The following is a 14447-nucleotide window of genomic DNA, read 5'->3' as shown; positions in this document are numbered from 1 at the left end:
CCTTATTAGATGCCAAATGAAGCCCAATTCCTCGGCCTGGAATTCTAGGCTCTCCACAGTCTGGTTCCAAACTACTGAAATCCCTATTTATTCCATTTCCTCTAGGTATATGGGCACACTTGATGTGTCTGAAATATCCCAGGGCAGGGACTATTTATTGGTCCCAAATTCATTTGCTTCCTCCTTCTTAGTAATAGAGCCCCACTTTTAGTCAAGATATCATCATACTCAGCTGAAAACTATATCCCCAGGCTCTGTTGCAAGCAGGTATAACTTGGGACTGGGTTCTTGTCAAAAGGACATGAATCCAAGTGTTGTGTGGGACTTTTGGGAAGTATACACAAAAAATATTTTTTCTTTCTACCTGCTTGGTTTTGGGATGTGATGGCTGGAGCTCCAGTAGCCATCTTGGACCGTGAGGACAAGGATGACACTCTAGGCAAGGCAGACCAGAGATATGGAAGGAGTTTGGGTCCCAATGACTTTGTGGGTCTATCTTATCAGCTCTACCTTCAACGTTATTTGAGTCATCATTTTGTGTTCTTATTATATGAAACTGAACATAATCCAAACTAATACACGTGCTTCATGGAGGAGGAAACATTAATATGGTCCTTAAGGGAGGAGTAGGATTTAGACAGCAGGAAGAGTAAAGAAACATCACAGGAAGGGGATAAAATAATAACAAATGCCTATTAAATTCACATTGTACCTTACAGCTTATAGAGTGCATTCACATCTACTATTTCATTTGTTCCTCACAACAGCTGAGTATGTTACATGCAAATATTATTCACATTTTACAGATAAGAATTATGGAGTTCAAAACTGGACAAATGATTGAATGAAAGGAACAATGGATTTGTAGTCAGGAAATCTGGGTTTGAGTTTCTTATGGTAGTGGACAAACTTTAAGGTGGTCCCGTGATCCTTCTGCTGATAATCATGTTTCTGTGTAATCCCCTCCCCTTGAGGGTGTGTGGTCCTGTGACTTGCTTCCAACCAGTAGAACATAGCAAAGGTGATGAGATGTTACTGCCACGATTACATTATGTTTTGTATCACTCTGTCTTGCTGGCTTACTCACTCTAGAGTCTTTCTCTATCCATTGCTGGCTTTGAAGAAGGAAGCTGCCATGAATCCTACAGCTGCATGGGGCCAAATGCTGCCAAAAACCATGTGAGTGAGAAAGTGAGTCCCTCTCTAGTCGAGCCTCCAGATGAGACCTCAGCCCAGGCTGACACCTTAACTGCAGTCTTGAGACTCTGAAATGGAGATCAGCTAACCTGTGTCCAGACTCCAGACCCAGAGTAGCTATGAGAAAACTGACATTTGTCGCTTTAAGCTGCTGGGTTTGTGATAGTGTGTTATGCAGAAATAGATGTCTACACTTATCAACTAATTGTGTAGCCTTGAGGTAATTACATAACCACTTCATTGTGGCTGGGGTAATTAACTGTTCACCATGAAGTTGTGTTCCCTGTTCCACAGAATAACACTGCCGCTGAGAAGTGGCTGGCCAGCCAGGGGCTACACATCCCAATGCCTCCTTGCATCTAGGTGGAGCCATTAACTGGTTTTCACTGATGAGATGTGCATGCAAGTCATCTGGGTCATGGCCAGGATGAGGTTGATAAGAAGTGGGTGTGCTCTCTCCACTCTCTCTTTGCCTGTCTGCCTGCTGGAGACTGAGGACTCTAAAGTCCTAAGGCCTGGTGAAGCCACAGGCAGAAGGAGCCTGGGCTCTTCACTCATGCAAGAAGGCTACTCAGTGACCAGGAGCACCTACACTACATTGATATGTGAACATGAAAGAAACCTTATCGTGTTAAACCACTGACTTTTTGGGATTTATTGTAGTATTCCTTTTTCTTAATACAGTATCAATTTTCTCATCTATAAACTGGGGATAAATTTGTTGTAACTGAATGAAACTGTCTATTTGAAACACTTACTAAATTATAAGATATTATGCTAACATGAGGTGTTAATAGTATCTTCACAAAAACCCTCAGATGTAGATAGAGAAAGAATTATTTCTTCCTTTTATAGGAGATAAAACTAAAACAGAGTGGTGACAAGACTTGTTTGAGGTCACTCTGTGAATTAGTGCCCGGGGCAGGACGAGAACTGTTGATTTCCTGTCTGATACTCTTCCATGACATCATGTCAACTGTTCAGAGGAGTGGAAGGTGTGCAAAGCTGGGGAGGTTTCAGGAAGATATATTTCTTTAAACATGAGCCGCTGAATGCAATGATTTCGAGCCTGTCCCTATGGAGTTGAACCCAACGCATCTCTGCAGAGGCTGTATATTTGGTTGTCAGTACATTGAAAAGAAACATAGCTACACCTTACATATGTTTTAGTTAAATTAAAAGATTTATGTGTATTTATTTTGAGGTGATTGTTGAAATACCTTCCTTGTGTGTAATGGAATTTTCTCCTTTTGGCAATGCTGAAGGCAGTTCATTTAGCTACATATGTTGTCGGTGAAATTTCCCACATGTTTACACGAAACATTTGTCTTCTCCAGATGGCCTGCATAAAACCCAGTTGTTCTTCCAAATAAATTTCTAGTTATGACAAATGTGCTGTATCTCTTGACTAGATGAGAGCTCTTTCTTGGAAGAGGAAATGGTCTCCTACATTCAAAAGAGTAAAGTGGGCACTAACCTGTTCAAAGGCTGAAACCTGGTAGGATCTGAGTTCAAAAAAATCAATAGGTTAGATTTGTTGCTTTTATCTTCCCTCCACCAATAAAGTCTGTGTGACCCTAAGTTTCCTCCATAAAAGAACCCCAAACACAAAGTTCCCCTTAAGAGAGTACACATATTTCTAACCTCTTGCTTTATAGCTTTTTCCCAGTAATCCCTTACTTTCCTTGTTAAAAAATTCAAACATTTATTATTCAATATTTAATATGTAAAAAAGAATGTCTGTACCCCATATATGAGTTAGGAAGCATCCTAATAAATTGAACAGCCAGGGAACCCCTGATCGACTTAACAGCCAGAACATGACCAATGCTGTTGTGTCATTCTGTGGTTCCTTTCTTTCCCTATCCTTCCCTATGAACCCCTATTGTGCCTTACTTGCTTAAATTTTCACGAACTGATTATAATTATTTATAAAATGGTTTGAAAACCTTTGTGGGAAAATATACAATATGACTTCAGATGAGTATTTACAACAATTCTTGACCTTTAGCTGAGGGCTTTCAAGTTTACGATCTTTGAAATTTGTAATAGTCCTGTGAGCTAGCCACGATGGACGTTTCACATTTGTGCAGCTAGAGAACAGAGGCGAACACAGGACTCATAGATGGTAAGTAGGTAGCAGAGTTGAGGTTAGACCCAGAGTCTGCAGACCCTAAGTCCTGCGATCTTTGCACTAAATGATATGGCCTCTGAGTTATCAGCTGCTATTGAGTAGATTTCAAGGGAGAAGTCCTTGTTCTTAGCCTGACAGAAACATCACTGTGGGCCCCAAGAGCAGATTAACAGTAGCTTGTATCGTTAGTAAATTCAGCAACTCAGGGCCACTATTGCTTCTTATTTTTCTTTGTATTCTCAGCCCTCAGCATGGTGTCTAACACACAGTAGGTCCAGGTTAGGATCCTGGGCTCTGGCATCAAACATCATGGGATTGAAAACTGACCCTCCATTTAGTAGCTATATGACAAGAAATTAACCTCTTAAGTCCCAGTTACTCCTTTGTAAAATGGGCCTAATAGCACCAATTCTCAGGGGGTGCTGGGAGGAGTAAATGAGACAATGACTAGGTAGTGATGGCAGATTGCTGGGCATGGAGCAAGCACTGAATGGTCATTAAAAATAAAAAGGGAGTGTTGGTTTCTGTGTCCTTGGGTGAGTCATTTAATTCCATCTGTTTCTCCCCTCCCAAAGCTTCAGTGCCTCATCTCTGTAGAAGGTGTTAGACAAAGACGGATTCTCCAGATCTTTTGGGCTCTGACTTTTGGTAATGCTAGATTTAGTTCCAAAAACTTCCACTGGCTTAGTTTAACTCATTATTTGACTTTAGGAAACCAAATGCTGTTCTCGTTCATTTCCAAGTCTCCACACAATACGCACACTAGCATGGCAGATAAAATTGCAAATGCTTTCCTTTCCTGCTATTTTCTTGCTGATCCTTAGACTTCTGCCTATCAGCAATGTTCATTGCTGTGGCCCTGAAAAATGTAAAAATTGAGTTTCTGAATTGATTTAAAAAAACACATTGCAGCATTTGTTATTATAGTGAAAACTAGGATGCTTATTGGAAGAGTCAAATTTTTGAGAGAGCAAAGGAGTCCTTAAGCATTGAGTTTACTTTCTAACTGTAGTCGGGAGAAAGATGCACAATGGTGTGAGAGCAGTTCTCCATCCGACAGGCATTAAAGTTTAAGTGACTAGTGGGAAGTCAAGATTCAGAGGGAACGTGACTGAGGCTTTGATGCTGGTGAGTGCCTGAGAGGGACTCCTACACTGAGCCATGTGGTGAAGGTGAAGGATGAGAAAGAAGAGACACTTTCAATAGGTTTAGGAGGATGTCAGGGCAGAGAGGACATACCCTTCACTTCCCAGGTGAAGCCTGAAGGCAGAAAGCCTTGGAAAGAAGTCCTCTGTCCCAACCCCCATGCTAATATGGTGCAGCTGAAGAAGAGCAGAAATGGTGGTATGGTGTGTGTAGATAGAATCTCTCTGCTGACTCACATGCACACATGAAGTTGCACAGAACAGTTACCCTCAGGGGCATGGAATTGTCTGGGAGCCAACCAGGAACTTGGAGAGGCCTTGGAGTGAGAATGAGGGGGACCTAGGATGACTTGCAGGGGGATGGTGGCCAAAGAGAAGAGGGGAGGCACAAGACACTTCTGCATGCAATGGGGACAGAGGCCTTTGAAGCAAAGAGAGATAGAATGAATTATGTAAGCAATAAAATTAGCATGAGAGGAGACTAATCAAGCAGGGCTGGCACACTGTATTCCTGTGGGTAGTAGGACAATAGATGCTACAGCTTAGTTTGGGAGACAGATTGACATGATTACTAGGAATGCCACGTGCTGTGTGTTGTGCTAGATTATGTCCAAGGTGCTATGGCTACAGGAATAGGACAAAAGGTAGCTCCAAAGACAGAAGGATGTGAACTGGGCTGTGAAGAATGTGTAGCTGCTCATGGTGTGGGAAAGAGGATGGCAGTCATTCCGAGGAGAGAGAACAACGTTTTTAGAGTCCTAGAGAAGTAAGGAGCATGAAATGTAGGGAGACAGTGAGAAGGCCGGGTGCCTAGAAGGTCAGATAGATGTGGGAGAAAGGCAAGACACGAGGCAGAGCAGGGGCATGAAGGCCAGACTGCAAAGGACTTTGTAGGACCCATTAATTTACCCTGACTCTAGATCCTTCTGTAAAGGTTTCCAGAGTTTTCTTTATGAAAGACAAATCTAATCATGTCATTCTACTTAAAATCTTATATTGACTTCCCTTGGAACAAGGATTCTTTTATTGTGCCGTGTAATCATATGCTGGTCTGAGAAAGCTCAGAAAAATATGTTTCATTGCATAAAATAAAATAGAATCACAGAGGAAACCAATTATATTGAAGTATAGTTATTAAAATAGTTAAAAAATTTGTAATATATGTACATCTTCAGTAGGTCAGTGGGTAGTCTCATTACTGTGATTTGAAAGTAGTGACACATTTATATATTATTTCATGAGATTTGCAACAACTGCAAAGTGTTGTGAAAATACTTGTGATATGGATTGGTTGACTAGGTCACAGATACTGCTAATACTATGTGGTTTGTTGGCGACATTCTGAATTGAAGGAAATACTAAATTCAGTCAGAGGTTAGTGAAAATAAAGATGCTGAGTGTTTGATAGACATGCTTGTGGATGGGTGGGAACTAACCCACTAAGAGTGCTGAGAATGGGGGTTGGTCACTTTGCCCTTCCCTGACCTCAGTGCGCGAGCCTGCCCACTGCGGGACTCAACTTTCCCTCCGACGAGCTTCTGAGATCAAGACTTTGGGCTTAGGAAGACTGTTCGACTTTCACAGTAGGTCTTGTTCTCCAGCACAGACTTTATGAATAAAGGTGGTATTTTGGTTTTCTGTCTGCTGACTCATTTGTCTTACTTCTGGCTTGGTTCAGGAGTCAGGCAGAGAAGAGGGGTGCTATTTATTGGACCCCCTCAAAGATTCAACAATGGCAAGGAGACTTGTTGAGAGGTTAGTCTCCCAATGGCTGAGAAAAGTTTAGCATATTAAACCATTTCCAGTCTTAACTTCTTCTCAGGATTTGGGTTATCTGGCTCTTTGTTCTATCATCAAAGAACTCCTCTAAAACCCGTTAGTCAGCAGGCTGCTGGACTTGACGGAGGGGGAGTGGTGAGGGGGGAAGAGCCCTGAAAGGGGAGAAACAGTTCTGAAATAATACTTTATTAGCAATAAACGTACTACCTTATTTTTCTACGTGTGTAGCAACTTACTAAGCACCTTCATATATATGTCTTCATAGATCCATGTGAGTTAGGCTGTTACAGACGAAAAAGAAGAGACTCAGATTTCTAGATTGAAGCTCTTTCCACTACTATTTTAATCAGGAAAAGACAGTGCCTAGAGACGTGTGCGTGTGTGTGTGTGTATTGGAGTGAGGGGAGAGAGAAATAGCAACTAAGAACAGAACAAAAACAAACAAACAAAAAAAGCAGAGCACAGTCTCTTAATAAAGACATGATGAACGAAGGAATGGAGTGACTTGCTTCGGAGTTTGCCTGGCTCTGGCTTTGGATGTTTGGATAATAGCCATTTTAATTCCCATTTTCCTTTTGACATCATCACTTACCAATTATTGGTCAAAATGTCCTAGGAGGAAAGCTTCTACGGGCAGAGCTCAAGCCCTTCTCTATGGAGGCTCTTTTGGAAGAATAATCTATTATGCTTCACTTTTCTCAGGGGAACATGGCACACTCTAGGACTCAAAGGCATCTGTACCAGGTTTAGAGGCTCTAATGGACATCTAGGCATCATCTATTTCCTTTTCTTTGAGTAACTGAAACATCCCCCATGAATGGGTTCTTGATGGGCCTGTCAATCAAGGTGACCCATTGCTGGTCAAGGGTTGGTCACATGATCCAGTCTAGGACAATCAGATGTTGGATTCTGGAGTGAAGTGTCCACAAGGACTGAACATGCACTGAGCTGGTTTGCTTTAAGGGAGGCATCTTGAAGAGAATCTATTATTTCCTGCTACCCAGATCCTTAAAGCTGCCTTGTTTCCTCCTTAACGCCTGATTCTACACTTTTTCTTTTGATTCTATGAGTTACCACACCCCTTTCTAATACATCACTTTCTAGTGTAAGTCTGCCGTGGTTAATTTTTGTTGCTTAAAACTAACTATTCATAACAGGTACAGTGGCAGTACAGCCTTGCTCAGTATTCCTTTGCTGTGGGCAGTCTCCATATTCTACATACATACTTCTGTACATATGCTAATATGTGAAGAAAAAGCCCTTTTTAGCCAGGAGACTAACTGGAGTCAGGTTAAATAATTAATAAAAGTTGGGAAATCTGACTGAGATCACCAGGAGACAGCAAGTATAAGGAGAGAAAAAGCAGGAAAGAGAGGTTGGTTAGAAAGGTGTTGATTGGCCAAGAGCCCTGTGTAGAGTTGGGGACCGGATTAAGTGTGATCCACCTATGGCCAAGAGAGTTTAGGGAGAGCTCTAGTTGGGATGGGAATAGATCTGTATCCTCTTGGTCAGCCTCTTCCCATGGTAGAGGAAAGTGTGTGCTGGAAACGGGTTGGACAGCAGTGACTGGTTTAGATCCTGGGCTCTCTGAGGAAGGCTTTCCTCCCAACCTGGATTGGATTGGACTCTGGAACTGTTCTGCGTCCCTGCCATCATTTGTCAGGACATAGACCATATCCTGATGAATGACTGCACCTGTTTTATAGTAACTCTCTGTATTCAGGAAATTGACTTAGAATTGTGATACTCTAGTTTGTTTATTTATTAAATAAATATTTATTGAACATCAGTGTTATAGGTGCTACGTACATAGTGGTATAAAAACAGATACAGTTCCTTCCCTTGTGGAGATAGTAACTGTCGCTAGAGGGAGAAAAATATGAAGCATATAATTAAATAAAAATGGATAATTATAAATTGTGCCAAGTGCTGGAAAGGAAAATTACAGACTGTGATCAGGATACAACACGTGGTGGTGTTTTACTATCAAAGGAGGGGCAATGGAGAAGGACTTTCCCAATGAAGAGGGGTCACAAACTTCTATTTTGGTGGTAGAGCTTCGTATGTTTTCCAGGAGGCTTTGTCCTTCCATTTTCATAAACTCATATTAAAACATAATTCAAAGACAGAATCTGTAAGATGCAGTATATTTTTGTATTGACCTTCCGTGTAGCAGATTGTAACTGAAAACTGAAGGCAAGCTTTAAGACTCCTTGGGCCAATTGGTGGACAGTAAATCTGGTTTAGGGACAGGGACTCTAAGTTGTCAACAGGGAAAACAATTTAAAAATAACATGAAGTTGTGTTTGGCCATGAAGAAAGGATAGATAGGCTAATTTCATGGGTGCATAATGGGGGTTTGGTGATCTCTGCTGTCATACAGCCTGTTGATATGACTAAATTTCTGAGCACAGCAGGCAAATCTGTTATCCTGAAAGAAATGACCAAACCTCACCTTTTCACATTTGTTCAACATTTTGGTGATTTGACCATCTGCTGAATACCATTAAGTGCAAGGTGCTCTGCGAGGCACACTGTAACTACCAGAATGTATATGGAATCACCTAAAATAGAACAATTTTGCAACCACAATGGGATCTATGTGGGGGGCATACGTAAGATATTAGAATTTGGCAATCATCCTGTGTCTGGTTGAGAAGTCTTTGACAAATGCTTTAGGTGCCATCTTGTGGTCAGCATTATGAATGTATTGGATTCAACTCACTCTCAACTTGCCAGAAAGATTGTGTTTAAAAAGTTTACGAGGGCTTTTGGGCTCTTTGGACTTGAAAACATCTCCCCACAGAACCAATGTCATGAAAGGAGGTTACATTATCCAGCTATGGCAAGGCCCTCGTGTATGAATCTGGTCTCTTTCAGCTTCAGGTGACAGAAACCTATTTCAAACTAGCTTAAGCAAGAAAAGGGGTTAGCTCCCAGATCTGGAGTTGCTCTGGGAACAAAGGCCTTGGAGGCTAGATCTAGACCCCACTGTCATCAGGACCTGCTCCCTCTGTTTCTCATTTCTGTATGATTTTATTCCCTCATGCTTCAGGAAAGATTGTTGCCAGAAGTCCAGATTTCATATCGTTTCTGCATCACGACTCAGATACAAATAGAAGGATCTCGAGGAAGGACACTGGCCTGATTTGGGTCACTTGCCAAGCCTTGCACCAATCATGTGATAAGGAGATTGGGGTATCCAGAACAGCCAGCTGGAATCTGCTGATCATCCTGCGGTTGGGAGTGGAGGAGAAGGGACCATAACAACATGAATATGTTACCTTAGTGTCAGAACATGAGGGAATGCCTCCTGGGCAAATGAGCAAACCAGAACAACCACACCCCACTCCACTGCACTGCTGGGACACCAGCACACGTCCACACCCTTTCCCCACGAGTGAAATTCTGAAAGTGCCAAATACTTTAACTTTCCTGAGTACAATATGACAACACAAATGCACCCCTCCTCAAGAGCAGACAACTCGAAGCTACATTGAGGTGATGACTTCAACCCCAAGCTTAAGATTTCTGGATAATGTGCATTCTTCTTAGGTCCGGATATAGCGGCTACTCTTGGTCCAAGAATCTATTTCCATTAAGAAAAAAACTGGAATGAAAGTCAGTTCACTTAAATTGCCCTATTGTGGGTTCACTTAGCAAACTTGTGAAAATTTCCAAAAGAGAAAAATCCTGTAAGGCAAACACTTTGAAGACATTCATTCGTTTATTCAAATAAACAGTTGAACCGCTAATACATGTCACTTATCATTTTAGGTGCTAGGAATATGTCCTTGACTTCATATCTTTAAAGATATGAAAAATAATTACAATACTAAGTATTAAGGGGCTGTAATTGCAGTATGAATTACATGTATGTTCTATTTGTAGCATTTTTCAAAACTGTATATATTTCACAAGTGGTGCTCGTGAAAAATTGAAACTACTGAAATAAGAGAGTCCTGTAGAGAATAGGGAAAAATAGAGCCTCAAAGAGTTAGAGATATTACTGAGATTAATTTCAGATTGGAAGATACTTGGCAATGGTTTGTCTAAAAAGATGGAAGCATTTTCTTCCTCTTTCTAGTTTTTCTAGTCTTCTTTCCAAGCAGAGTTTGGTTTTGCACTTGAGGGCTAATTAATCATGAAACGATATTGGAATCAATTTACATTATTCATTAATTAGTTTTAGAGCTCATTGTCCTGTTGGCATTTCTAGTTTAAAGCAAATTGAATGACTGATTTTAAGGCATACGCTTAGTTTAATGATTACAGGGGAAGGATAGAGTAGTGCTTAAGACCATGAGTTTGGGCATAAGACTGACCAAGGTTTGAATCCTGGCTCCTCTCATTAGCTATGTGACCTGCGGCAAGTCTTCCAACCTGTCTAAATCTCAGTTTCCTGATCTGACTAGTGGCGATAACACCAGTACTCACTTCATAGGCTAATATGAGGGTTAAATAAGTAATAGTATTAGCATCTAGTAAGGGTACAAAAAGTGCTGAAAGAAAAATCAGAAAAAAAGCAAAGCTTTTCTTAAGTGCCTTTTATAGGCAGACACTACATGGCTAAAATCCATTTATTAATGTCTTAGAGACCATTGATTTAATGATCATTGTCTATTCATATAATTGATTACTGTGGTCTTAATTGGAGGCCAATATCACTTGGAAAGAGTAATGAGAGTGTGGAAATTAAAAGATTTTGTTTTTCTTTATTATATTGAGTGGTGTTCTGGTGGAATCATCAGACAAGCAAAACCCTGGTCAAGTGTTGCTGACAGGGGAGGGAGCATTGGTTGGTAGTGTTGGGGACACTTCTTCCTACAGTTGATATTTTTACTCTCTGTGAAGGGAGCTCTGCTAGTATAATACTTTTGGTCTTTTCTGCTGCTCCTTTTGCTTTTCTGGAGGAGGAGTCACTTCTCTGACTGGTGAATGTGGAAGGAATAACTATGACTGTTTGGCCCAGCCTGTCCTCTTTTTCTCTGGGGGCGAGGCTATCTGTGGGAAGCTTGTGTTCTACTCTGATCCTCCTTGCCATAACTATACCAGGGGCAGGCCCTGTCCCTCGGAGGCTTGGCCCATTCTAGGGGTGCATGAGACTCAGAAGATTAGTTGAATTCTTAGGTTGAGTATAATGGAGTCTACTTGCCTAATCATATAAGTCACATTCTCCAATATTATCAATGTGATATCCAGTCCCCCGCCTGCCTTATTCTTTTGTCTTCTTTCCTTTTTTTTTTTTTTCTTTTTCTGCTTTATCTCCCCCAAATCCACCCTGGTGCATCGTTGTATATCTTAGTTGCAGGACCTTCTAGTTGTGGTATTGGTCTTATTTCTTAATTGCCTCACAACATTTGTAGGAAAGACAGATGTTATTTACTGAGTGTATTGAAATGCCAACAGTTCTGTCAACATACTAATTGCATACGTTCCACTGGGGGCCTCTTAAGAGCCAGAGTAGAATACACTTCAGAATTTTCTATTGAGGGGTAAGGAAGCTGGGGTATTTATCCACCAACTTCCTTCCCTGGCTGGTTGAGGGATGCTTTGGGGGTGTTAATTCCTGGCACCTTTAGCTGGCCCATTAGGGAAAAGGTCTGCCACTAGGGAAATGCATGTGCTTGATGTAGGAAACCGTCAGTGTGATCAGAACTATCTATTGAAGCTACAAGTGAAGCTACAGTTACAAGTGGGCTGAAGGGATATTGGGGGGACGTTAACAGTGCCTGCTGGAAGGCTGCCCTTGAATTCCCCTTATCTATGTTAGATGCCCTTGCTCCGTGGTTGCACAGCCCCCTATTTTCCTGGTAAAGCTTACGACATTGTCCGGGTTGTCTGTTTGTTCTCCCGGGCTATAAGCTCTATATGGGCAGAGACGAGATCCATGTTGTTCACTGGTATTCCCAAGCCTAGAGATCAGTAAATATCTGTTGAATGAATGTTCTGATGAGCAAGAAACAAACATTCACAGTGAAAAAATCAACTATACGATTATTATTAAAGCTAGTTTTAGTGTTCTGTGAGAAAAAAATTTACTCTATGTAGAATAGTACTGCTGAACTCATTTGGCACAAAGACATGAAATGACGGGTTTGAATCCATCTGATACTGGTGTCAGACTTGAAGAAAGACTTGTTACCTTTTACAACTTTATAGTCCAAGGAAAACGGTAGAGATCAGATTTTTTTTTTTTTTTTTAACGAATACTGTGAGCAGGGAGAAGTTTCCATGAAGGTAAAATAGAGTAAGAAATTCATTATATTTGAAGTCTTTCTAATCGGTTCTGTTTGTGAATTTACTTGTCAAAATTTCCCAATGGGAGAGAGTTCAGCAGCTTTAAGTGGATTTCAGGGCTGAGAATATGAGAGTGTAATAGGACAGTATTGACAGTAGGTGGTGGTGTTTCATGTAGCAATTGAGGCTTTTTGGGTTTGGACTGAGCAAATGGCGTTCACAGCATTAATCTCAAAATGAATTAGATTAATTTCTGAATGTTTTTAGCATCAGATGAGCAATAAGGGGGAAAAATATCCACCCTCTCCATAAGCAAAAAAGTCATAGGGAGCCACAGTCTTTGCAATTCATACAACTGCAGCCCTTACTATGGGAAATAAGAAATAGACAAAAATGGCTAATTCCAAGTTGGTTCTATGCTCTGGTGTGGCCTGAATAATTCCAGTTTTGAAAGAATATTCTGGATGGGCATGTATGCCAGGAAAAATTCAAATATAATGAATAGCTTTTGCTACAGGGTCAGAGTTGCCTGAATATATAGCTTTACAACAAAGTGGGAAGTGCTGGGTTTAGCTTTGTGAAATACCACATATGAAATACATTTATGCTTGCAAATCACTACATTTAAAAACAACTCACAATGTAATTTTTAATATTCTGATACAGATAACTTGACAAACTGCTGAGCTGTCTTAATATTTCAGTGGAATTTAATAAACACTTATTGGGGGTCTACTATGCACCAGGCAGTCTGCCAAGCACTGGGAGTCCACAGATTAATAAAAAACAGAGCCCTCCCTTTCATGTTAGCCTGTGGCCCAGCTGTTTTCAGGCCTTATGGAGACCCTGCTTCTTCTCCATCACAGCCAAGGGTCTCGGTCCAAGGCCTGTGGCGCAAGGAGAGGAGTTGATAGTCCTAAATACGTGCTCCTTTCTGTAGCAAGGTCCCTGCTTCTCTCACACAGAGACCTTGTGTAGTCAGAGGCCACAGAGGGGTAAGAATTGCTGACCCTCTGATTATGCCTCTTGTACACCACCCTTTAAATAGAAGGAAGAACTAGGGTCATTTTAGATGTTTATTAAAATCTAGAGAGAGATTTAAAAAACATGATCACTCATCATACCTAAATTTTATAATCACACCCTTTTCCAGGATGCCTACAGAAGATTCAAAGACACAGTGAAATAGTCAAAGTCATCTTCTAGGAGAAGGCTCTAAAATGACACCTCTGGCGCCAAGACACTAGCAAGATCACCCCCAGAATTCTCCTTTCTTCATCATCCAGAAAGATTCAAGATGGTGAAAGTTGCCCCATGCAGCAGCTGAAAGATGCCCAATTACCTTCTGCGAGAGTCAAAGCTTTTGGAAGAAATGAGCAGCAAATATTTTGACCTGGGGTCAAAGAACCAGGACATCCTTGGAAACACACAGTGCTGCTTCGGATCTCAACTTAACGATGTGTCAGCTCTGTGTTTTGGGGCAATTTATTTAACTACTCTAAGCTTTGGTTTTCTCACTTAAAAACAGGAATTATAATTCCTAGTTCATAAGGTTGTTGCAATGCTTGAAACAGGATATCATATCGGAAAGCATCTATAATATTTCCTGGCATATTAGGCATCCTAGAAATTTCTAGGATTGTCCCTTCCCTCTTTGGAAGTGGGTATTGGTGCTCAGTCACGTGGTCATCAAACAACATATAAGGATATTTCGTATCAAAATTGTCATCCACATTGACCCCTCATCTCCTCTTGGTCTGCTACTACTTCTCCTCATCTTGATAGCGATGTCAACAGGCAATTTCATGGTAAAGTTAATGAGAAGCTATGATCTCGAGGGCTAATTCTGAAAGCATTCATAGGCAAATCCGGAGTAGAAAGAAGCCATTTATATTTCTCACATGTTTTCTTATAACTGGTGCACCGGAAACCCGTCAATCTAAAAGAACCAA

This window comes from Equus asinus, chromosome 3 (assembly GCF_041296235.1).
Source record: "Equus asinus isolate D_3611 breed Donkey chromosome 3, EquAss-T2T_v2, whole genome shotgun sequence".
In the NCBI taxonomy this organism is placed as follows: Eukaryota; Metazoa; Chordata; class Mammalia; order Perissodactyla; family Equidae; genus Equus; species Equus asinus.
This window is presented reverse-complemented; position numbering follows the sequence as displayed.